The sequence below is a fragment of the Pristiophorus japonicus genome, chromosome 3 (assembly GCF_044704955.1).
Source record: "Pristiophorus japonicus isolate sPriJap1 chromosome 3, sPriJap1.hap1, whole genome shotgun sequence".
In the NCBI taxonomy this organism is placed as follows: domain Eukaryota; kingdom Metazoa; phylum Chordata; class Chondrichthyes; family Pristiophoridae; genus Pristiophorus; species Pristiophorus japonicus.
In genome coordinates, this window is record NC_091979.1 from 62,934,714 (window position 1) to 62,962,319 (window position 27,606).

Genomic DNA, 27,606 nt, shown 5'->3' on the forward strand with positions numbered 1-27,606 from the left:
CAGGTACAGCAGGCGGTGAAGAAGGCAAATGGCATGTTGGCCTTCATAGCGAGAGGATTTGAGTATAGGAGCAGGGAAGTGTTACTGCAGTTGTACAGGGCCTTGGTGAGGCCATACCTTGAATAATATGTACAGTTTTGGTCTCCTAATCTGAGGAAGGACATTCTTGCTATTGAGGGAATGCAGCGAAGGTTCACCAGACTGATTCCTGGGATGGCAGGACTGACATTTGAAGAAAGACTGGATCGACTAGGCTTATATTCACTGGAATTTCAAAGAATGAGAGGGGATCTCATAGAAACATATAAAATTCTGAGAGGATTGGACAGGTTAGATGTCGGAAGAATGTTCCCGATGTTGGGGAAGTCCAGAACCAGGGGTCACAGTCTAAGGATAAGGGATAAGCCATTTAGGAGGTCGATGAGGAGAAACTTCTTCACTCAGAGAATTGTTAACCTGTGGACTTCTCTATCACAGAATTTTGTTGAGGCCAGTTCGTTAGATATATTCAAAAGGGAGTTAGATGTGGCCCTTATGGCTAAAGGGATCAAGCGGTATGGAGAGAAAGCAGAAATGGGGTACTGAAGTTGCATTCCAGCCATGATCATATTGAATGGTGGTGCAGGCTTGAAGGGCTGAATGGCCTACTCCTGCATCTATTTTCTATGTTTCTATTATGTGCTCAAGTCTTTGGAGTGGGGCTTAATGTCTGACCTTCTGACTCAGAGGTAATGCGCTACCACTTAACCACAGCTGACAAAGTGCTAAATATGCTTATAGAAATTGTTAGCAGTCTTTAATCCTCGACAACAATGCTCTGCTGCTTGCTACTGCGTGTTAAAATAGAGAAATTGGAAATGTCATAGAAACATAGAAACATGGAAAATAGGTGCAGGAGTAGACCATTCGGCCCTTCTAGCCTGCACCGCCATTCAATGAGTTCATGGCTGAACATTCAACTTCAGTACCCCATTCCTGCTTTCTCGCCATACCCCTTGATCCCCCTAGTAGTAAGGACCTCATCTAACTCCTTTTTGAATATATTTAGTGAATTGGCCTCAACAACTTTCTGTGGTAGAGAATTCCACAGGTTCACCACTCTCTGGGTGAAGAAGTTCCTCCGCATCTCAGTCCTAAATGGCTTACCCCTTATCCTTCGACTGTGACCTCTGGTTCTGGACTTCCCCAACATTGGGAACATTCTTCCTGCATCTAACCTGTCTAACCCCGTCAGAATTTTAAATGTTTCTATGAGGTCCCCTCTCATTCTTCTGAACCCCAGTGAATACAAGCCCAGTTGATCCAGTCTTTCTTGATAGGTCAGTCCCGCCATCCCGGGAATCAGTCTGGTGAACCTTCGCTGCACTCCCTCAATAGCAAGAATGTCCTTCCTCAGGTTAGGAGACCAAAACTGTACACAATACTCCAGGTGTGGCCTCATCAATGCCCTGTACAACTGTAGCAACACCTCCCTGCCCCTGTACTCAAATCCCCTTGCTATGAAGGCCAACATGCCATTTGCTTTCTTAACCGCCTGCTGCACCTGCATGCCAACCTTCAATGACTGATGTACCACGACACCCAGGTCTCTTTGCACCTCCCCTTTTCCTAATCTGTCACCATTCAGATAATAGACTGTCTCTCTGTTTTTACCACCAAAGTGGATAACCTCACATTTATCCACATTATACTTCATCTGCCATGCATTTGCCCACTCACCTAACCTATCCAAGTCGCTCTGCAGCCTCACAGCATCCTCCTCGCAGCTCACACTGCCACCCAACTTAGTGTCATCCGCAAATTTGGAGATACTACATTTAATCCCTCGTCTAAATCATTAATGTACAGGCTGACCGGTCTATAATTCCCTGTTTTCTCTCTCCCTCCTTTTTTAAAAAGTGGGGTTACATTGGCTACCCTCCACTCTATAGGAACTGATCCAGAGTCAATGGAATGTTGGAAAATGACTGTCAATGCATCCACTATTTCCAAGGCCACCTCCTTAAGTACTCTGGGATGCAGTCCATCAGGCCCTGGGGATTTATCGGCCTTCAATCCCATCAATTTCCCCAACACAATTTCCCGGCTAATAAGGATTTCCCTCAGTTCCTCCTCCTTACTTGACCCCCCGACCCCTTTTATAACCGGAAGGTTGTTCGTGTCCTCCTTCGTGAATACCGAACCAAAGTACTTGTTCAATTGGTCCGCCATTTCTTTGTTCCCCGTTATGACTTCCCCTGATTCTGACAGCAGGGGACCTACGTTTGTCTTTACTAACCTTTTTCTCTTTACATATCTATAGAAAGTTTTGCAATCCGTCTTAATGTTCCCTGCAAGCTTCTTCTTATACTCCATTTTCCCTGCCCTAATCAAACCCTTTGTCCTCCTCTGCTGAGTTTAAATTTCTCCCAGTCCCCAGGTTCGCTGCTATTTCTGGCCAATTTGTATGCCACTTCCTTGGCTTTAATACTATCCCTGATTTCCCTTGATAGCCATGGTTGAGCAACCTTCCCTTTTTTATTTTTATGCCAGACAGGAATGTACAATTGTTGTAGTTCATCCATGTGGTCTCTAAATGTCTGCCATTGCCCATCCACAGTCAACCCCTTAAGTATCATTCGCCAATCCATCCCAGCCAATTCACGCTCATACCTTCAAAGTTAGCCTTCTTGAAGTTCTGGACCATGGTCTCTGAATTAACTGTTTCATTCTCCATCCTAATGCAGAATTCCACCATATTATGGTCACTCTTCCCCAAGGGGCCTCGCACAACGAGATTGCTAATTAATCCTCTCTCATTACATAACACCCAGTCTAAGATGGCCTCCCCCCTAGTTGGTTCCTCGACATATTGGTCTAAAAAACCATCCCTTATGCACTCCAGGAAATCCTCCTCCACCGTATTGCTTCCAGTTTGGTTAGAGAAGTCCTGCTACCACTGTACAGGGTATTGGTGAAGCCACACCTTATGTACAGTTTTGGTCTTCGTATTTAAGAAAGGATATACTTGCGTTGGACGCTGTTCAGAGAAGGTGCATTAGATGTGGGGGTTGACTTATGAAGATAGGTTGAGTAGGTTGGGCCTATACTCATTGGTGTTTAGAAGAATGAGAGATGATCTTATTGAAACATGTAACATAATGAGGGGGCTCGACAAGGTGGATGCAGAGAGGATATTTCCACTCATAGGGGAAACTAAAACTAGGGGACATAGGGCTAGATTTTCCATTATTTTAGCATGCATAACCCCCACTTATTGTCCATTTTAATGCTGAAATGACGTGTAACGCCCCAAAATGGGAACTGACGGTCATTTTTCGGAAACTTATCGCTGAGCGTTAATTTCCGCATGTGCGTAACGCCGAGAAAAAACATTACCTTCCGCCCACTTTTCTTGGGTGACATAATCAGAATAGGTGAAATCAACGGCCATAACATCGCCCGGCGTTACTTTCGGCGCGTCATTAACGCCGAAATTCAATAATAACGCCCGCCCACTTTTTTTTGTCGTAAAAATCAAATTTGCCGAAACTAACGCCCAGGATATCACCCATCCTTATTTTCCGCACCTCGCACACATCTCGCCCACAATATTGCTCACCGAAAAAACCACTGGGAAATAGTGGAACTAACCGGAACTACTCACAGCGGTATGGACGCCATGTTCTACAGCGCATGTCGCATCATTTAAAAGGCTGCTCTGCTTCAACCTCGGGTGAGTTCGGATGTACTCTGGAGGTGTTGGGAGGTGATGTGAACATCTGTTATCATACTGTGGACCATTGCAATTTACTAGTGTGCCTTATGGGGACATTCATTCTTTGTGAGAAATTGGTGCAAAACAGATAGCACTTGGAATGGGGCCTGTCCTTTCTCACCCTCTCTTGATGACCAGGCACATGCTGCAAACTCAAGATGGCAGAAGGTGCACTCCACAGCCTCGTCTACCCATTATAAGACATGACAGACTGAGGAGGACCAGACATTCCCCCCCCCCCGCAAGTACAGAGAGAGGCTGTCTTACCGCAGCTTGTGCGACAACACTTGCCTTCACAGACTGCGCTTCCACAAAGAAGTTATCACTGAGATCTGCCAGCTCATAAAAGGAGTACTGTAGCCTGCCAGCACCATCATGACTGCATTGTCCGTTGAGCTCAAGGTCACTGTGGCACTGTCGTTCTACGCGTCGAGTTCCTTTCAGGCCACAGCTGGCGACATTTGCGGCATATCTCAGCATGCCACACATTACTTCATTAGACAGGTCACTGAAGCCCTGTATGCACGCAAGATGGACTTTATCAGCTTCCCTATAACCAGGGAGGCTCAGAGTGAGAGGGCTCTCGGATTCTCCAGAATTTCAAACTTCCCCAAGGTCCAGGGAGCAATAGACTGTACGCACATCACGATGCGGGCACCTTTTCAGGATGCAGAGGTTTTCAGGAACCGCAAGGGATTCCACTCCCTCAATGTACAACTCGTTGTGAACCACCAGCAAATTATTATGGCAGTGAACACTAAATTTCCGGTCAGCATCCATGATGCTCACATCCTGCGTGACAGCACTGTATCTGACTTGTTTAACAATCAGCCACTAGGTCAGTGCTGGATACTTGGTGACAAAGGATCTGGCTGATGACCCCCACTGCGTGACACCCACACCAAGGCCGAGAAGCCACAGAGCCACATGCAATGTCTTGGAGAAAACCATTGGAGTGCTCAAGTAGCGCTTTAGATGCCTGGACCACTCAGGAGGCGAGCTCCAATACCAGCTTGAGCAGGTAGCTGAATTTGTGAAGCTGTGCTGCATGCTGCACAACCTGGCTATCAGGAGGGAACAAGAAGTGCTAGAAGGGTCTGTCGATCCACCTCAGGAGAGAGAGGAAGAGGAGGATGAGGAGGTGGACGCTGACATTGGGCCAGACAATCAGGCTGACACTTAAGGCCTGCCCCTGCCCCCTGCATCATAGCTGCAAGACTCTTACATCAGGAGCTCATAAATGAGCACTTTGTTTGAAAGAACGTTGGTGGTCTTTACAAAGCTGATACACTGCTATGTGTGCAGGACATACATCAATGGTGTGCAGCACCTCGGTGACAGTTAAAGTCTACGTTGATTGAAGTTAAGTGTAATTATACCCTTTGATAAGGAATCACCAGCGTGTAATGGTTCAGCTATCTGAACCAATGCGCAACAAGGTAATAGTAAATAAAAAACATTTAATCCGACCATTTGTGTGAAATCATCAGTATATCTGTAAAAACAACCCCCCCGGCCCTGCCTCTCCTACGCACCTCTACCCCTTACCCTTGTGACTCCAAGCCGCCTGGCCCAGGACCTCTTCAGGCGATGCTTTATTGGGGGTGTATGACGGCAGAACCGCTGCTTGGACGGATACGGGAGAGGATGGTCCCGAGGTAGGAATGTGCTCTGAGCCAGAAGCAAGATGTTCCTCTTGGCTCTCATGTGTCACTGGCAATGGGGGTGCGGCACCTTGTGGTGCAGTGCCACGCTCCGGGACCATTGGGAGGCCTCTGCCACCAGTGTTCCTGGCTACCAGCTTCAGGGCCTCCTCCATCCCTTCCATGTTATCTATTATTTGTTGGACAAAAACTGGGTGCCAACTATGTTCTTGGTGCTTAGTGGGCTTATTGCTGATGGTGAATTATCCTCGTGCCTCCCACAACAGCCAAACAGCAACACAGCACATCCACACACGCTTTCAGTCCCTCTCTCTCTGTGTCCTCTTCTGCACATGTAATGATGACCCCTGAACTCGCTAATCGCGGGATACGTGCGTTGCCATGCTATTGCTAAGGATGGTGACACTTTACAGCAGAAGGTCAGAGAGATTTAACGCTACCGCCCATTTCATATCGCTCGCGGTGACGCCCAATTTCAAAAATGGAGACTAGGGACTTTGAGAATGGGTGACAAGCTAGCGATCTGAAAACCCATTTTTAACGCCCAATTTTTGGGCGATCTGCACAAAAGTGTAAAATCTAGTCTCAGAATAAGGGGCCGCCTATTTAAAACTGAGATGAGGAGAAATTTCTTCTCTCAGAGGGTTGTAAATCTATGGAATTCTCTGCCCCAGAGAGCTGTGGAGGCTGGGTCATTGAATATATTTAAGGTGGAGAAAGACAGATTTTTGAGCAATAAGGGAATAAAGGGTTACGGGGAGCGGGCAGGGCAATGGAGCTGAGTCCATGATCAGAGCATGTTAAATGACGGAGCAGGCTCGAAGGGCCAAATAGCCTACTCCTGCTCCAATTTTTTATGTTCTTGTAAGTAGGGTTTTGAATTAGAGTATTTCAAAAGGCAATTATTTTTACTTTAAAATTAATTTCAAACAGAGGATCTTAGACTTGTGTAATTTCAGGCGAATTAATTTGCCGTCTGTCAGCAGCAGCAGGAGGCCTTCGGCCACCGGTCCACTTCCTGCTCATAATGCATTTGAATTCAAAGGATTGAATTGAACACTGCAGGTTCAAGCAGAGAGGTATCATAATCGGCTGATGAAAGCCTGCTGACAATCAATCTCTTAGCAGCAATCAGTGGCTGTTCTCAGGAAGTGGATAGTTTCCCACTTTGAAACTTGTTTTTGCTATCGAGATGAAATGATATTAATTTGCGCTAGGAATTATATATTTGAACATTGCCGTATGTATATTAAATAAAAAGTTAAAAACATAAGAACATGTGCACGGGGGAGAAATTGCCCCCTGCCCGAATCAGGGCGCACGCACCCCATTTCAATGGTTTTTACTGCAGCTGTGATTTAGATCGCATCTTGAGCAAAATTCCGCTCTTTGTTGTTTTTTTTCCATTCGGATCTGGAAGTCGCTCTTAATGGGGGCGGTGACTACACGAGAGGGGCGGATATGCGGCGGTGGCAACACCTGAGGGGCAGAAGTTGGGGGCGGTGCAGAGTGACTGCAGCAATGACATCATCATGGCGCCGCGTCACACGACTCACCCCTTCACTTAAAGGGGAGAGCACTCGCGATTTTGAAACTTCCATCCACTGGGCCACCAGAGAGGATTTCGGCCGGGCGACCTGGCACCCAAGAGTGGATGCCAGTGTGCCTGTTGGTGGCTCGGCCGAACCCGGGGGCATAATTGTCAAGCTGACATGGCAGTTGGCTGACAAAAAAAAACATGGCTGCAGCGGCAGTGTATCCTCCCCTTTAAGGGAAGCTGCACCGCCATTGCAGAAGGCCTCATCCTCATTGGACCACCGGAACAAAGCAGATTTTGGCAACGCCGGGTGGGCCGAACATTTTCAGAGGTGATTGTCGCCATCGGCGGGGAGGGGGAGGGGTAGATCGGCGGTGTGCATGGTGATGACGCTAGTAAGACAGATTGGCAGCAGCGGAGTGGTGGGGGGGGGGATCGGGGCACTGCCAGGAAACCTTGGAAGGGCAATTGGGCTATCAGTGGCCATTCTACCAAAAGTCGGCGGCCACTCCACTCCACAGTGTGGCAGCCAATTTGCGGTGGTAACAGGCCTTAAGGAGAGGGGCAATTTCGGTCCCATGGAGCCTTGTTGAATCTGTTCCTTCCAACAAATGATTTACACTCCACATTATCATGGACTCTTCAGAATTTATTGCATCACTGAAGGATTTTCTTCATAGAAGCAATACTTGCATTGAAATATAAGGCCCAAAATTGGTGAACTTACTGCCCACTGCCGCCGACTGCCACCCACTGCCGCTGACATTCCTCTGCAACATCTGCCCAGTGCCACCTTCGAGGTGGCCTGGAGCAGGCGGGGGGGAGAGCCGCCGGGAAGTGCCCACCGACGTCAGCGGATGCCGAGTCACGTAAGTCGACTCCCGCCCGGTGAGATGCAATATTCATGCGGGCGGCTGGCTGGAAATTGGTCTGTCTTCGATGGTAAGTAGGAAGATCGTGGAAAAAAGGTTAGTGAACATTTTTTATTTGTTTTTTCCACAGCGACTTGCCTGGATGGGGTCCCCTGAAGGTTTTCCGATAGTTTTTTTATTTTTTGCTAATGATTTTTATTTTTAGGTCTTCAACCCTCCGTGGGCCCGACTCCATCCACGGCGGCAATTGGGCGGCAAGCGCCTCTGTCACCGAGAATGAGAGCTCCCGCCGGCTGCCGCCCTGATTGGCGACATAAGTCCTTAATTTGCCGCCCGCCGATCTTCGCGGGACCTTGATGATGAAAATCCCACCCAAAGAACCGTCGGGTACCTCGGCGGCCATCGGCGGTCCTTTGGGTGGCACTTGGGCGGGCGGAGGCCTTCATCAATTTCGGGCCCTTAATATCTTGCATCTTTTCATGGGTTTCACCCTATGTAATCCCCTCTGGCCCGAAATAGGAGCAGGAGTAGGCCATTTGCCCCCACCCCGCCCCCCCCCCCCCCCGCCCCCCACGAGCCTGTTCTGCCATTCAATAAGATCATGGCTCATCGTGGGTCGCCCTGACCTGTGTGAGAACACCACTGTAGGTCGGGGCTATAAATAGAGTTGGAGCGCCGGACCCTGGAACATCGAAGTTGCGGCGAATGAGGGTACGGGGCCCAGAAGAGCTGAGGGCCCAGGGGCAGCACGGGCCTGCCCACACTGCGATATGTGTGCGCACTAGGTCCGTGCAGCAGAGCAGGTCTCCAGTCGTCCTGGTTCAACCCTTGCCACTGGATAAAGGCCTAGCTCTGTCAAGCCCGTGTGGTGGCTGATGTGCAATGGTCACTACATGATAAAAAAATCCACATACAGGCATCTTCCACCCCCTCAATTGGAGTTTAGGACTGGAACGTCGGGTCCTTCATTGAAACATCCGTGAACTCTTGTGGAAGCAGTCATCCTCGTTTGAGGAACCGCCTATGATGATGATGACAAGTCTCCCCAGAACTCTCCATTATTGTTGAAAGTTTTAAAAGCACTTAGGCAATGAATTATTTTTAGATTGTTACATATAGGCAATTTCCAAAAACAGATCTGCGAAACTTCTCTCTGACCCCTAAAATAACTTCCCTGAACTTCATGATTATCAGTGTAACATTAATAAAATACTGGAATTAAATTATTTTGGCATTTTCATAATACAGCTCTGGCTAATCCACAACATTGTTGTAATGCTATTAGAGGGCATATATTTGGATTACTTTGAAAGAATAGGGTCAATAGTACAATCCCATCGTAGTGACACATTGGGCACTGTGTGTGTATGCACAACAAGCATTGGGAAATATGCATTGACGTGCATTATTTTCTGGTAAGCATCATGTAAAGTTTCATGCCACAAGCAAGTTAATAGGCCCATAAATGGGCACATGCAAACAGCAATGGCCTATACTTTGAGAATGCAAGAAATCTGGTAAACTGTTGTTACCGCTGCTGCTGATCTATGCTGCAATATACATCGGGCAAATGGCAAGAGAGGTCGTCAGTTACTTTTTAATGTAGCAAAACATCTACCTCATGGGATGTCTCCAGTTGATAGGCAAATGAACCTTGTGGCATATACAAAACAGTAGTGATGTGCACTACCATTGAGTGGTGTTAACACCTATCTACACATTCTAACATATAACACATTGATTAAAAAAGCGTGCATTGATATAGAAAAACATCTTGAAGTGCTTTGCAGTGGCATAAGGAAATATGAACACTGAGCCTAAGAAGGAAAGACTATGAAGTGTTGTAGGGCTGGCGGAGGATACAGCGATAAGGAGGGATGAGGCCACGGAGGGATTTTAAGGCAAGGATGAGAATTTAAAATTTGAGGTGTTGGAGTCTGGGATGTAGATCCGTGAGGATAGGGGTGATGGGCATTAAGGATGGGACATGGGCAGCAGAATTTTGGATGAGCTGATGTTTATGGAGGGTGGAGAATGGAGAGCCGGTCAGGAGAATATTGAGTCATTCAGTCAAATGATGACCAATGTAAAATGTCGGTCAGCCCAGTTTTATTTTACCATACCAGCAGATTACAGGAAACATTGCAAAATGTGCAGGATGTCATTTACACTAGTCTTTTCAGTGCTGCCTGATGAAGAACAAGAAGAAAGACAAATGCAGGTACATGGGAAGATCCCAGCAAAAAGAAAGCCATGACCAGGTAGCTTGTCTTGTATATTTTGGAAGAGGCTTGAATATGGTAATGGCTAAATAGATTTTTTGGCTGCATGACATACTTGCTGTCACCATGACAACATTAGTTTGTTTTGGTCTCACTAGACAAGCCAGTTTTGAAACATTGACCCCAGAGTTCTCCTCAGGTATGAAAGCAGACAACTGCTTCACGATCTCAAGAATAGGTTCACTAATAAGTCTCAAAAGCCTCTGTGCTTCATTAAACATGTCAGTAGATATGTTTTGTTTCCTTTTTGTACAATTATTGCTATCTATTTATCAAGGGCTATCATATATATCATGCAAGATGTTATGCTCATTGGCATACAATCAATTACTTCTTTCTAAGGCTTTAATATAATGCAAATACAATCTACAAATAAGGTTGACTTTAACATAAGAGGCTGACTGTCATGTATTCAACCAGCATTGTAACCCATGTATAAACTGACCTAAGTTGTACACCGTGAGAACACTGACCACTAGGTGGGTGACACTCCTAACCTGGACCTTCAGGTATAAAAGGGGAAGCTCCACCCACCTTCATCACTTGAGTGCTAAGGAATAAAGGACAGGTCACAGACTGACCTTCTCTCAAGCATGGGCCTCGTGTGCATTTATACTGTGTAGTAAGGACGTATCAATGGCGACAAGAAACTGGGATTTAAACCACGCGAGCATGGCCACTAGCAGAACAGACGAGAGGTACTGTGTTAAGGAATGGTTGGGACAGAGATTCAACATTGTTAAAGCAGCACACAGTTCTCCAGGCAGACAAGGGCAGTCAGGCATGCTTCAACATGTAGTCGAACCCAGAGGGGGAGTTCGACAGAGACAATGGCAAGCTGAACAGCGATTCACGCCATTGCAAGGGACAATGCGGCCAGTAATGGGGCCATCAACACCTGTTAATGGTGCACTCAAGGACAATAACTGGGGCAGTCAGGGACGATCGACTGGCAAGGGACCTTTTGTTTCAAACTGCAACTCATGCTGGAGGTGTGGAGGCGTGGAGGCGTGGAGGCATACATTCAGCTGGAGTTTGCAGAGATGAGCAAAATACCTGCAGAAATTGCAGAAATGGACACTGGGGGAAATCGCTGGAAGCTGAAGTTCAGCGAGTTCATGTGGAGCACGTATACAGTTCATATACCAGGACGCCACCGATAATGATGAAAGTGCTCCTCAATGGCATCCCAGTATCAATGGAGTTAGACACGGGTGCCAGCCAGTCCCTGATGGGTATCAAACAGTTCAAAAAGTTGTGGGCATCCAAGGCCAGGAGGCCAAAATTATCGCCGATTGACGCACAGCTACGGACTTACACAAAGCAGATCATTCCGGTGCTAGGCAGCGCCACGGTAGTCATGACCCACAAAGATTCGGAGAACAGGTTGCCACTCTGGATTGTCCCAGGGGACGGTCCCGCACTACTGGGGAGGAGTTGGCTTGCTGTCATGAACTGGAAATGGGGCGATGTCAATACAATTTCCTCTGTGGAGCGAGTATCATGCTCACAGGTCCTGGACAAATTTGACTCATTATTTCAACCCGGCATTGGCACTTTCATGGGGGCCAAGGTAGTGATTCACATAAACCTGGACGCCAGACCAGTACACCACAAGGCCAGAGCGGTGCCGTACGTGATGCGGGAAAAGATAGAAGGCGAATTGGACCGCCTGTTGAGGGAAGGCATCATCTCGCCAGTCGAATTCAGTGACTGGGCGAGCCTGATTGTGCACCTCAAGATGGATGGGTCGGTCAGGATATGTGGCGATTACAAGGCCACCATCAATCGGGTGTCACTCCAAGACCAGTACCCGCTACCGAGAACGGAGGACCTCTTTGCGACGCTATCCGGTGGCAAACCTTTTTCAAAATTGGACCTGACCTCAGCTTACATGACTCAGGAGCTGGCGAGTGAGTCGAAGAAGCTGACCACCATCACGTTTGAGTACAACAGATGTCCGTTCGGGATTCGCTCGGCCGCCGCGATCTTCCAACGAAATATGGAAAGCCTCCTCATGTCGATTCCAGGGACGGTGGTTTTTCAGGACGACATCCTCATTACGGGTTACGATACTGAAGAACACCTCCACAACCTGGAGGAGGTGCTACGCAGACTGGACGGGGTAGGTCTGCGACTGAAAAAGGCGAAGTGCGTCTTCCTAGCTCCAGAGGTAGAATTCCTGGGGATGAGGGTAGCAGCAGACGGGATCAGCCCTACTGCGTCCAAGACAGAAGCGATCCAGAGAGCACCCAGATCCCGTAACACGACGGAGCTGCGTTAATTCCTGGGGCTCCTGAACTATTTTGGTAACTTTCTTCCCAAATTGAGCACGCTGCTAGAGCCGCTACACGTGCTCCTACGCAAAGGTCGCGAATGGGTCTGGGGGGACAGCCAGGAAAGGGCTTTTAATAGAGCACGCAATTTGTTATGTTCCAACAATCTGTTAACGCTATATGACCCATGTAAGAAACTTGTGTTAACGTGCGATGCGTCGTCCTATGGTGTCGGGTGTGCGTTGCAGCATGTCAATGCCAAGGGTCAGTTACAGCCGGTAGCTTATGCCTCCAGGAGTCTGTCCCAGGCAGAAAGGGGCTATGGGATGGTAGAAAAGGAGGCGCTCGCATGTGTATATGCGGTAAAGAAAATGCACCAGTACCTGTTTGGCAGGAAATTTGAGCTGGTGACAGATCACAAACCCCTAATGTCCCTTTTGGCCGACAACAAGGCCATAAATGCAAACGCATCGGCCCCCATACAGAGGTGGGCACTCACGTTAGCTGCCTATGACTACACAATTCGGCACAGACTGGGCACCGAAAACTGCGCCGATGCACTCAGCAGGCTCCCACTAGCCACCACTGAGGGGGCTACCGAGCATGGTACTGAGATGGTCATGGCTGTTGAAGCTTTCGGAAGCGAAGGCTCACCCGTGACAGCCCGTCAGATTAAAGTCTGGACAAATAGAGACCCGCTATTGTCTCTAGTCAAGAAATGTGTCCTGAATGGGGACTGGGCAGCCACGTACAGGGCATGCCCTGAGAAATTTAAACCATTTCACAGGCGCAAGGATGAACTCTTGATTCAGGCCGATTGCCTACTGTGGGGAAACCGCGTAGTCATGCCCCAGATGGGCAGAGAGGTGTTCATCAGAGAACTCCACAATGGGCACCCGGGCATTGTCACGATGAAGGCAATTGCCAGGTCACACGTTTGGTGGCCAGGGATAGACGCAGATCTGGAACTTTGTGTTCGCAGGTGCAACACGTGTGCCCAGCTGGGCCATGCACCCAGGGAAGCCCCCCTTAGCCCCTGGCCATGGCCCGCCAAGCCTTGGTCACGCATCCATGTGGACTACGCAGGTCCTTTCATGGGGAAAATGTTTTTGGTTGTAGTAGACGCCTACTCCAAATGGATTGAGTGTGACATTTTAAATTCAAGCACATCCTCTGCCACGGTAGAAAGTCTACAGGCAATGTTCGCCGCCCACAGTCGACCGGACAGCTTGGTCAGCGACAATGGCCCGTGCTTCACAAGCACTGAATTCCAGGACTTCATGGCAGGCAATAGAATTAACCATGTTAGAATGGCACCATTCAAGCCGGCCTCAAACGGCCAGGCAGAATGAGCAGTGCAGATAATCAAACAGGGGATGCTCAGATTCCAAGGGGGTTCCCTACAAACCCGCTTATCACACCTCCTGTTGGCCTATAGATCCCGACCACACTCGCTCACAGGGGTTCCACCCGCAGAGCTACTAATGAAAAGGACGCTCAAAACCCGATTATCCTTTATACACCCCACCATGAAAGAAATTGTCGAGAGCAGGCGCCAGTCACAATATCACTACCATGACAGGAATGCGAGGGCGCGATGTATTGATGTAAATTATCCTGTTTTTGTCCTCAACTACGCTGCAGGGCCCAAATGGCTCACAGGCACTGTGGTTGCCAAAGAGGGAAATAGGATTCTGATAGTTAAACTTACCAATGGACAAATCTGCCGCAAACATATGGATCAAACAAAAAGGAGGTTCAGCAACCCCATAGAAGAAGCAGAGGAAGAACACGATATAGAGTTCACTCCACCACAGGTGACCGAACACCGGAACCAAAGGGAGGAGAGCCCAGTCACTGTGGGCAGTCCGGACAGGCCTGAGGCACTGCAAACAGCAGACACTCAGGCCAGCGCCCAACAACCGGAGCCCCAACTCAGGTGCTCTGCAAGGGAGCATAAACCACCAGAGAGACTCAACCTGTGATCCCAATAAGACTTTGGGGGGGGGGGGTAGGTGATGTCATGTATTCAACCAGCATTGTAACCCATGTATAAACTGACCTAAGTTGTACACCGTGAGAACACTGACCACTAGGTGGGAGACACTCCTAACCTGGACCTTCAGGTATAAAAGGGGAAGCTCCACCCGCCTTCATCACTTGAGTGCTAAGGAATAAAGGACAGGTCACAGACTGACCTTCTCTCAAGCATGGGCCTCTTGTGCATTTATACTGTGTAGTAAGGACATATCACTGACAAACACAAATAAGGTACAAATGTGGTAAATCTCCCTTTCCTCTTAAATAACCCTATTTGTGAAGTATTATATTAATTTTGAAATTATAGTTATTCATATTGTGATAACTTCTGTACAACCTCATAAACACACAGGCTTTATGACGGCTGATAACTTCAGGAACCTGTCAGGTGACCTGTTTCCTCTTTATTGTTGTAAACAGCAATGGCTGCATTACCACAGTAGTCCACTGGGTGGAACTATATATATTACATTTCTCCATCCTTAATGAAGAAGTAATTATAACAACAATAATCATACATAACTTGCATGGTTATACATAAAAAAGGTTATGGACTTATTTTGCCAGATTTACAAATCAAGCTTAGCCACTTGTTTTCTGTTTCGAAGAGGATACCTTCGCTCTTGAACAGAATGCTCCAAACATGGTGTCGAACTTAGATCATTCTAGGCTGATCCTGAGGAAAGTTTTCCTCCAAGGGATGCCCTTGATTTACATTTGAACTCTCTACAACTTCAGACTGTTTGTCTGCCTGACACGTACTCAGACTAAAATACTGACTTTCTCTGGGACTTGCTTCCGGTACATTTGATGTAGAATATGTTACTGGTACTCTACTTGTATCAAAACTATCTGATGAGTCAGAAATAATCGAATCATTCCAACCTTCAACTCCTTCTACATCTATAGGTAAAATATGATCAATGTGAACAAACCTAACCATGATCAAACATCTTGACCAAATATGTGCGAGGACCACATATCTTCACCATTCTTAATGGTAGCCACTTAAACCATTTATGGTGATGGTTCTTTACTTTCACCTTCTGATTTAATTTCACATTTCTCTCTTTTACTCTACATCTATCATGATTCTCTTTCTGTGTTAATTGTTTCTCTTCTACGGACTGTGCCAAGTTTGGTTTTAACAACAAGAATCTGGTTCGTGGCTGTCGTTTGAGAAACAACTCTGCTGGTGTTCCACAGAAAGTTGTTGAGGCCAATTCACTAAATATATTCAAAAAGGAGCTAGATGTAGTCCTTACTACTAGGGGGATCAAGGGGTATGGCGAGAAAGCAGGAATGGAGTACTGAAGTTGCATGTTCAGACATGAACTCATTGAATGGCGGTGCAGGCTCGAAGGGCCGAATGGCCTACTTCTGCACCTATTTTCTATGTTTCTATGTTTCTATCCATAGCTGTTTGAGGAGTATTATGATACGTAATTAGAAAATTAGCCAATTTGTGGTCCAATAACAACTGGCGTTTCTTTGGATTTGGATCCAATATCTGTTTCATGAGGGCATGTTTTACAATTTGTACTCTGCACTCTGCTGCACCATTTGAAGCAGGCTGGTACGGTGGAACCTTGGTATGTTTCACACCATTTTTGCTTGTGAACTGTGCAAATTCTTCTGAACAAAATTGGGATCCATTATCAGACACCATTTCTTCTGGGAGGTCATATAAGAAAATAATCTTCACAAAATGTCTAATGTTTTACTTGTTATTTTCCGCATTGGAAACAGCTCTATCCACTTCGAATGGCTATCAATCACAATGAACAATTGCTGTCCTTCTTGCTCAGCAAAATCGATATGCAACCTCTGCCACACCCTGGGAGGCCATTTCCATGGCTGTAATGGCATTGATGGTGGTTTATTGCTTAGCGATTGACATGTAGTACACTGACTAATGATGTACTCTATTTCTTTATCCTGGCCACCATAAGTAACTGTGTGCAAAACTCTTGGTCAAGCACCTTCCCAGGTGTTAGTCATGAAGATCTCCGAATATTTTGGACTTAAATTTATTTGGTATAACCACTCTTGCACCCCACATGATACAATCTTGATCGACTCATAATTCATTGCTATGAACGAAGTATGGATGAATATCTTTCTCTGATATCTGGTTTGGCCAGCCATTTGCGATGTAATCATACACCTTTGACATTACTGGGTCACATTTGGTTGCTCTACCAATCTCTTCAGCTGTGACTGGCAGTTCATCAATGTATGAAAAATATAACACTTCTTCCCTATCGGGTGTAACTTACCATAGAATCATAGAAGCTTACAGGGCGGAAGGAGACCATTTTGGCCCATCGTGTTCGCATCGGCCAACAAGAGGCTATCCAGCCTAATCCCACTTTCCAACTCTAGGTCCATAACCCTGCAGATCATGGCACTTCAAGTGCACATCCAAGTACTTTTTAAATGGGGTGAAGGTTTCTGCCTCCACTACCCTTTCAGGCAGTGAGTTCCAGATCCCCACAACCCTCTGTGAAGAAATTGCCTCTCAAATCCTCTCTAAGCCTTATACCGATTATTTTAAATTTATGCCCCCTGGTTGTTGACCCCTCTGCTAAGGGAAATAGGCCCTTTCTATCCACTCTATCTAGGCTCCTCATAATTTTATACACCTCAATGAAGTCTCCCCTCAGCCCCCTCTATTCCAAGGAAAACAAACCCAGCCGATCCAATTTGCCCTCATAGCTAAGATTCTCCACTCCAGGCAATATCCTTGTAAATCTCCTCTGTACCCTCTCCAGTGCAATCACGTCCTTCCTGTAATGCGGTAACCAGAAATGCACGCAGTACTCCAGCTGTGGTCCAACCAGTATTTTATACAGTTCAAGCATAACCCACCTGCTCTTATATTCTATGCCTCGGCTAATAAAAGCAACTTGTGATGGGGAAGGCAATCTAGACATAGCATCAGAATTACTGTGATCAGCTGATCGTCTGTATTCAATTTCATATGTGTATGCTGACAAAATCAAAGCCCATCACTGCATTCGGGCTGCAGCTAATGTTGGAACTGGGGACTTTGGATAGAGGATTGCTGTCAGGGGCTTATGGTCCATAACGATGGTAAACCTTCGACCATACAAATATTTCTGGAACTTCTTGACCCCCAAAATTAATGCCAAAGCTTCCCTTTTGACTTGCACATAATTACGCACACTGGCACTGAGAGTGCGTGAAGTAAAAGCACTTGGTCTCTCCTCCCCACTATGTAGTACATAAGAGATCACTGCCCCAACTCCATGTGGAGAGGTATCACATAGAAACATAGAAAATAGGTGCAGGAGCAGGTCATTCGGCCCTTCGAGCCTGCACCGCCATTCAATATGATCATGGCTGATTATGTAACTTCAGTGCCCCACTCTCGCATTATCTCCATACCCACTGATCCCCTTCGCCGTAAGGACCACATCTAACTCCCTTGAATATATCCAATGAACTGGACTCCACAACTTTCTGTGGTGGAGAATGCCACAGGTTCACCACTCTCTGGCTGAAAAGGTTTCTCCTCACCTCGGTCGTATATGGCTTACCGCTTATCCTTAGACTGTGACCCCTGGTTCTGGACTTCCCCAACATCGAGAACATTCTTCCTGCATCTAACCTGTCCAGTCCCATCAGAATTTTATATGTTTCTATGAGATCCCCTCTCATTTTTCTAAATTCCAGTGTGTATAAAACTAGCCGATCCAATCTTTTTTCATATATCAATCCTGTCATCCCGAGAATTAGTCTGGAAACCTTTGCTGCACTCCCTCAATAGCAAGAATGTCTTTTCTCAGATTAGGAGACCAAAACTGCACACAATACTCAAGGTGTGGTCTCACAAGGCCCATACAACTGCAGTAACACCTCCCTGCTCGTATACTCAAATCCTCATGCTATGAAGGCCAGCATGCCATTTGCTTTCTTTACTGCCTGCTGTACCTGCATGCCTACCTTCAGTGACTGATGTACCATGACACCCAGGTCTTGTTGCACCTCCCCCTTTCCTAATCTGTCACCATTCAGATAATAATCTGTCTTCCTGTTTTTGCCCCCAAAGTGGATAACCTCACATTTATCCACATTATGCTGCATCTGCCATGCATTTGCCCATTCACCTAACCTATCTAAGTCCCCCTGCAGCCTCTTAGCATCCTCCTCAAAGCTCACACTGCCAACCAGCTTAGTGTCATCTGCAATTTGGAGATATTACATTCAATCATTCGTCCAAATCATTAATGTATATTGTAAATAGCTGGAGTCCCAGTACTGAACCTTGCGGCATCCCACTAGTCACTGCCTGCCATTCTGAAAAGGATCCGTTTATTCCCACTCTTTGCTTCCTGTCTGCCAACCAGTTCTCGATCCACATCAAAACATTACCCTCAATACCATGTGCTTTAATTTTGTACATTAATCTCTTGTGTGGGAACTTGACAAAAGCCTTTTGAAAGTCCAAATACACCACATCCACTGGTTCTCCCTTATCCACTAATAGTTATATCCTCAAAAAACTCTAGAAGATTTGTCAAGCATGATTTCCCTTTCATAAATCCATGCTGACTTGGACCGATCCTGTCACTGCTTTCCAAATGCGCTGCTATTACATCTTTAATAATTGATTCCAGCATTTTCCCCACCACCGATGTCAGGTTAAACGATGTATAATCCCCTGTTTTCTCACTCCCTCCTTTTTTAAAAAGTGGGGTTACATTAGCTACCTTCCAATCCATAGGTACTGATCCAGAATCCATGGAATTTTAGAAAATGACCACCAATGCATCTACTATTTCGAGGGCCACTTCCTTAAGTACACTGGGATGCAGACTATCAGGATCTGGGGATTTATCGGCATTCAGTCCCATCAGTTTCCCTAACACCATTTCATAGAAACATAGAAAATAGGTGCAGGAGTAGGTCATTCAGCCCTTCAAGCCTGCACTACCATTCAATATCATGGCTGATCATTCCCTCAGTACCCCTTTCTGCTTTCTCTCCATACCCCTTGATCCCCTTAGCCGTAAGGGCCATATCTAACTCCCTCTTGAATATGTCCAATGAACTGGCATCAACAACTCTCTGCGGCAGGGAATTCCACAGGTTAACAACTCTCTGAGTGAAGAAGTTTCTTCTTATCTCAATCCTAAATGGCCGACCCCTTATCCTAAGACTGTGTCTCCTGGTTCTGGACTTCCCCAACATCGGGAACATTCTACCCGCATCTAACCTGTCCCGTCCCATCAGAATCTTATATGTTTCTATGAGATCCCCCCTTATCTTTCTAAACTCCAATATATAAAGGCCCAATTGATCCATTCTCTCCTCATATGTCAGTCTTGCCATCCCGGGAATCAGTCTGGTGAACCTTTGCTGCACTACCTCAAGAGCAAGAACTTTCTTCCTCAGATTAGGAGACCAAAACTGAACACAATATTCTAGGTGAGGCCTCACCAAGGCCCTGCACAACTGCAATAAGACCCCCCTACTCCTATACTTAAGTCCCCGAGCTATGAAGACCAACATATCATTTGCCTTCTACACCGCCTGCTGTACCTGTATGCCAACTTTCAATGACTGATGAACCATGACACCCAGGTCTCATTGCACCTCCCCTTTTCCTAATCTGCCACCATTCGGATAATATTCTGTCTTCGCATTTTTGCCCCCAAAGTGGATAACCTCACATTTATCCACATTATACTGCATCTGCCATGCATTTGCCTACTCACCTAACCTGTCCAAATCACTCTGCAGCCTCCTAGCGTCCCCCTCACAGCTCACACCACCACCCAGTTTAGTTTTAACTGCAAACTTGGAGATATTACACTCAATTCCTTCATCCAAATCATTGATGTATATTGTAAAGAGCTGGGGTCCCAGCACTGAGCCCTGCGGCACTCCACTAGTCACTGCCTGCCATTCTGAAAAGGACCCGTTTATCCCGACTCTCTGCTTCCTGTCTGCCAACCAGTTATCTATTGACGTCAGTATATTACCCCCAATACCATGTGCTTTGATTTTGCACACCAATCTCTTGTGCGGGACCTTGTCAAAAGCCTTTTTAAAGTCCAAATACACCACATCCACTGGTTCTCCCTTGTCCACTCTGCTAGTTTTATCCTCAAAAAATTCCAGAAGATTCGTCAAGCATGATTTCCCTTTCATAAATCCATGCGGACTTGGACCAATCCTGTCGCTGCTTTCCAAATGCACTGCTATTTCATCCTTAATGATTGATTCCAACATTTTCCCCACGAGTAATGTCAGGCTAACTGGTCTATAATTTCCCGTTTTCTCTCTCCCTTCTTTTTTAAAAAGAGGTGTTACATTAGCTACCCTCCAGTCCATAGGAATGGATCCAGAGTCGATAGACTGTTGGAAAATGATCACCAATGCATCCACTATTTCTAGGGCCACTTCTTAAGTACACTGGGATGCAGACTATCTCGCCGCGGGGATTTATCGGCCTTCAATCCCATCAATTTCCCTCACACAATTTCCCGCTTTATATGGATATCCTTCAGTTCCTCCTTCTCATTAGACCCACTGTCCCCGAGTACATTCGGAACGTTATTTGTGTCTTCCTTCGTGAAGACAGAACTGAAGTATTTGTTCAATTGGTCTGCCATTGCTTTGTTCCCCATTATAAATTCACCTAAATCCGACTGCAAGGGACCTGCGTTTGTCTTCACTAATCTTTTTCTCTTCACATATTTATAGAAGCTTTTGCTGTCAGTTTTTATGTTCCCTGCAAGCTTCCTCTCATACTCTATTTTGCCCCTCTTAATTAAACCCTTTGTCCTCCTCTGTTGAATTCTAAATTTTTCCCAGTCCTCAGGTTTGTTACTTTATCTAGCCAATTTATATGCCTTTTCCTTGGTTTTAAAACTATCCTTAATTTCCCTTGTTAGCCAAGGTTGAGCCACCTCCCCATTTTATTTTTACTCCAGACAGGGATGTACAATTGCTGAAGTTCATCCATGTGATCTTTAAATGTTTGCCATTGCTTATCCACCGTCAACCCTTTAACTACCCTTTGCCAGTCTATTCTAGCCAATTCACGCCTCATACCGTAGAAGTTACCTTTCCTTAAGTTCAGGCACCTAGTTTCCGAATTAACTCTCCATCTTAATAAAGAATTCTACCATATTATAGTCACTCTTCCCCAAGGGGCCTCGCACAACAAGATTGCTAATTAGTCCTTTCTCATTACACATCACCCAGTCAAGGATGGCCAGCTCTCTCGTTGGTTCCTCGACATATTGGTCTGGAAAACCATCCCTAATACAGGAAATCCTCCTCCACCGCATTGCTACCAGTTTGGTTCGCCCAATCAATATGTAGATTATAGTCGCCCATGATAACTGCTGTACCTTTATTGCACGCATCCCTTATTTCTTGTTTGATGCTGTCCCCAACCTCACTACTACTGTTTGGTGGTCTGTACACAACTCCCACTAGCGTTTTCTGTCCTTTGGCATTCCGTAGCTCCACCCATACCGATTCCACATCATCCAGGCTAATGTCCCTCCTTACTATGACATTAATTTCCTCTTTAACCAGCAGCGCCACCCCGCCTCCTTTTCCTTTCTGTCTATCCTTCCTAAATGTTGAATACCCCTGGATGTTGAGTTCCCAGCCTTGGTCACCCTGGAGCCATGTCTCCGTGATGCCAATTACATCATATACGTTAATTGCTATCTGCGCAGTTAATTCATCCACCTTATTCTGAATACTCCTTGCAATGAGGCACAGAACCTTCAGGCTTGTCTTTTTAACACACTTTGCCCCTTTAGAATTTTGCTGTAATGTGGCCCTTTTTGTTTTTTGCCTTGGGTTCCTCTGCCCTCCACTTTTACTATTCTCCTTTCTATATTTTGCTTCTGCCTCCATTGTATTTCCCTCTGTCTCCCTGCATAGATTGGCTCCCCCTGCCATGTTAGTTTAACTCCTCCTCAACAGCACTAGCAAACACTCCCCCAGGACATTGGTTCTGGTCCTGCCCAGGTGCAGACCGTCCGGTTTGTACAAATCCCACCTCCCCCAGAACCGGTTCCAATGTCTCAGGAATTTGAATCGCTCCCTCTTGCACCACTTCTCAAGCCACGTATACATCTGAGCTATCTTCCGATTCCTACTCTGACTAGCACGTGGCACTGGTAGCAATCCTGAGATTACTACTTTTGAGGTCCTACTTTTTAATTTAGCTTTTTAATTTTAATAAACAGAATGAGGCATATTCTGGTGGCTTCCGACAGTGCTGCCCACCATATTAGAAGCTGTGTGTGCTGTGCTCTGTGAATATATCACATTTGGCGGTGAGATGGGATTTTTCAGATGATTTAAAGCTGAAATCTTTTTGGTGAAGGATTCAGCCAGCCGACGGAGAGACTTTGGGAGCTTCTCTGTGTTTGGAAAAAATGACAAAATCCGAGGTAAAATACAGAACATTGTGTGAACAGCTAGAAATTAAAATGGCAGCACCCACAGGTGTAATGGGACATTTGTGTGAATATAGACATGTCTGGGAACATTTTGAAGCGTATGTAGATCGGCTAGAAATGTATTTCTAAGCAAATAACATAATCGAAGTTCCAGAAAATGCAGTCCAGAATCAGGCAAGATTGGAACCTAAGAGAGCAATTTTCTTAACGGAAGCTGGACCGGCATTGTATGAAACACTGATAAGTCTGCTTGAGCTTGACGAGCCAAAGGAGATTTTAATGAAGCTGGATCAGCACTATAACCCCAAATGGTTAGAAATTGCTGAAAGCTATCATTTCGGGATACGGAATCAAAAGTCTGAAGAAAGTATCAGTGATTATATTGCATCATTAAAAAAGCTATTGATTCACTGTAATTTCAGAAACTTTCAAAACCGAGTATTGCGGGATCATTTTGTTGGTGGGGTGAAAAATGATGTGCTCAAAAGAAAGTTATTGATGACGGATGACTTGACTTTTGAGCTTGCTTGTCAGACAGCAATGTCGATGGGCATGGCTGATCAATATTCCCGAGAATTAAATAATAATTACGGTCGTCAATCAACCGAGGTGAATTGCCTGTAGGTTCAAAGTAAAAGACGGTGGAGGCCCAAAGTCTCAGAAACTGGAAATTCTAACAGAGTGTCGAAGTCGTGCTAGAGGTGCCTGGGACAACACATTGCTCAAAGTTGTCCATACGTGAAGGCAGAGTGTTTCTTCTGCAGAAAGACTGGGCATCTTGCGAAGGCATGCCGACTGAAGGGTAAACCAGTTTTCAAAGCTATGTGTCCAGCGTTAAAGGTATGAGTAGAAATCCCAAGAGACTACATAGCATGGAAGAACAACAACAGGACGAGGAGATGTTAGAGTTACACGTCATCAGCAGCACGAGGTTAACGGACAGCGATTCGGAAGGTATCAAAATCCACATAGATGTTGCGGGATTTAAGATACCAATGGAATTCGACACAGATGTATCTGTGAGTGTAATACTGGAGTCACTATACTGCGACAAATTGCATGATTTCCAACTGGAGAAATCCAAGATGGAGCTGCGAGGCTACTCGGGAAAGAACATTCCTGTGGTAGGTCGTATCACCGTACCAGTGAAATATAAGGATCAATTTCAGAACTTGCCTCTAAAAGTAGTGAAAGATGACAAGCCTGCCTTAGTAGGAAGAAATTGGTTGAGATCACTGAAGCTGGATTGGAGTGAGATTTTCGATGTGGAAGCAAGATTTGCATCAATGGATGATATTATCAAAAAGTATCCGAAGGTGTTCTTTGAAACAGGCAGTCCGATCCAAGGCTTCAAGGCGAGTGTCAGGGTACAGAAGGATGCAAGATCGGTTTACAACAAGCCACTTTCCGTACCATATGCATTCAAGGAGAAAGTTAAGCAAGAACTCAAAAGACTCGAGACTGAGAACATTATTTGTAAGATTGATCGATGTAATTGGGCTACACCCATTGTTGTTGGACCTAAGTTCAATGGTAAGGTAAGATTGTGTGGTGATTATAAAGTAACCGTAAACCACGTTCTAGAGGGTAATCTCCTCAATACATTGCCGAATACAAATGATTTGTTCACAACACTGACAGGTGGTTAGATTTTCTCAAAACTGGATCTTACGAATGCCTACTTACAGCTTGAACTAGATGAGGAGTCCTAGTCATGCTTGACTATAAATACTTATCTAGGCCTATATGAATTTAATAGGCTACCGTTTGGAGTGTCTTCCACCCCTGCCATATTCCAAGGGGTGATGAACCAGATTTTGCAAAGTATTGAAGGGGTAGTATGTTATTTGGATGACATACTAATTTCAACACCAAAAAGGCAAATTCATAATAAAATATTGAATGAAGTCCTCAAACAGCTAGAGAAGCACAGAGTATGAGTGTCTGTTCATAAGTGTGAGTTATTAAAAAACTCAGTGGAGTACTTAGGGTACAGAGTAGACAAAGATGGTTTACATCCAACCATGGAAAAATTGGATGCAATCAGAAATGCACCCACTCCCAGGAATGTCACTGAACTTCATTCATTCTTGGGTCTTTTGAACTATTATGGGAAGTTCCTACCAAATTTAGCTACAGTATTACATCCACTGAATGAACTTTTGAAAAAACAGATCCATTGGAAGTGGTCAAAAGAATGCATACAGCATTCAAGGAGTGTAAAAGCAAATTGGTAGAGAGCACCATGTTAATTCATTATGACATATCTAAGGCGATTAAGCTAGCATGTGATGCCTCTCCGTATGGAGTTGGGGCAGTAATCTCTCATGTATCACATAGTGGGGAGGAGAGACCAATTGTTTTTGCTTCACGCACTCTCAGTGCCAGTGAGAGTAATTATGTGCAAATTGAAAGGGAAGTTTTGGCATTAATTTTTGGGGTCAAGAAGTTTCACAAATATTTGTATGGTCATAAGTTTACCATCGTTATGGACCATAAGCCCCTAACAGCAATCCTCCATCCAAAGTCCCCAGTTTCAACATTAGCTGCAGCCCAAATGCAGAGATGGGCTTTGATTTTGTCAGCATATACATATGATATTGAATACAGATGATCAGCTGATCACAGTAATGCTGATGCAATGTCCAGATTGCCTTCCCCATCACAGGTTACTCCCAATAGGGAAGAAGTGTTTTATTTTTCATACATTGATGAACTGCCAGTTACAGCTGAAGAGATTGGTAGAGCAACCAAATGTGACCCAGTGACGTCAAAGGTATATGATTATATTGCAAATGGATGGCCAAACCAGGTATCAGACAAAAATATTCATCCATTCTTCATTCTAAGGAATGAATTATCAGTCGATAAAGATTGTATCATATGGGGTGCAAGAGAGGTTATACCAAATAAATTCAAATTCAATATTAGCAGACCTCCATGATCAGCACCTGGGAATGTGCTTGATCAAGAGTTTTGCATGCAGTTATTTATGGTGGCCAGGTCTTGATAAAGATATAGAGTACATCGTGAGTCAGTGTACAACATGTCAATCGGTAAGCAACCATTACCATTACAGCCATGGAAATGGCCTTCCAGGTGTGGCAAAGGCTACATATTGATTTTGCTGTGTTAGGACAATAATTGTTCATTGTGATTGATCGCCATTCGAAGTGGGTTGAGGTGTTTCCAATGTGGAAAATAACAACAAGTAAAACATTGGACATTTTGCGAAGATTAGTTCCTTCATTTGGCTTCCCTGAAGAAATTGTTTCGGATAATGGACCACAATTTCGTTCAGAAGAATTTGCACAGTTCACGAGCAAATATGGTGTGAAACATACCAAGGTTCCACCATGCCATCCTGCTTCGAATGGTGCAGCAGGGCGCACTGTACAAATTGTAAAACGTGCTCTCATAAAACAAATGTTAGATCCAAATCTAAAGAAACGACAGTTGTCATTGGATCACAAATTGGCTAATTTTCTGATTACATATCATAATACTCCTCACACAACTACTGGTAGAACACCAGCAGAGTTGTTTCTCAAACGACAGCCACGAACCAGATTCTCGTTGTTAAAACAAAATTTGGCACAGTCCGTAGAAGAGACACAATTAAGACAGAAAGAGAATCATGATAGAGGTAGAGTAAAAGAGAGAAGTGTGAAATTAAACCAGAAAGTGAGAGAGAAGAACCATCACCATAAATGGTTAAAGTGGTTACTAGGAAGAGTGGTGAAGATATGTAGTGCTCGCACATATTTGGTAAAGATATTTGATAATGGACAGGTTAGGTTTATTCATATTGATCATATTTTACCTAGAGGCATGGAAGGAGTTGAAGGTGGGAATGATTCAATTATTTCTGACTCATCAGATAGTTTTGATATACCAGTAGCATATCCTACATCTAATGTACTGGAAACAAATCCAAGAGAAATTCACAATGTAAGTCTGAGTCCGAGTCAGGAAAACAAACAGCCTGAAGTTAGAGTGAGTTCAAATGAAAATCAAGGAAATTCCGTGGAGGAAAACGTTCCTCAGGATGAGCCTCGAAGGAGATTAGATTCAACACCATGTTTGGAAGGTTCTGTTCGAGAGCGAAGGTATCCTCTTCAAAACTGAAAACAAGTGGTTAAGTTAAATTTGTAAAAATATGGAAAAAATAAGTTTATGTCCTATGTTATGTATAAACATGAAAGTTATGTATGATGTTTGTTGTAATAACTTCTTCATTAAGGAGGGAGAAGTGGAATGTCTGTGAACTTGTAATGTTTGTAGCTCCACAATTTGGATGTGGACATATTGTGTACTGCAATTACAGAGTTAATAATAAACAGAACCAGGAATGTTCCGGTGGCTTCCGACAGAGCTGCTTGCCATGTTAGAAGCTGTGTGTGCTGTGCTCTGTGAATATATCACAAACATAGAACACAAATGCAAAAATACAAGGTGCCCCCCTCCCCCCAAACCTTCCAACAAAATAGCAGCAATAACATTAAAATACTGTGACCAAAACTACACCTGCGGCCATGCACCACACTTTCCTTTCCACCCCGCTTCTCCTCCCCACCTCTACCCCTTCCCCTTCCCCTCCTGTCTCCAAGCCGCCTGGCCGAGGAGCTCTTCAGGTGCTGCTTCATTGGGGGGATGATGGCAGAACCGCAGGATAGACGAATACGGGAGAAGATGGTTTCGAGGTGGGTAAGTGCTCCG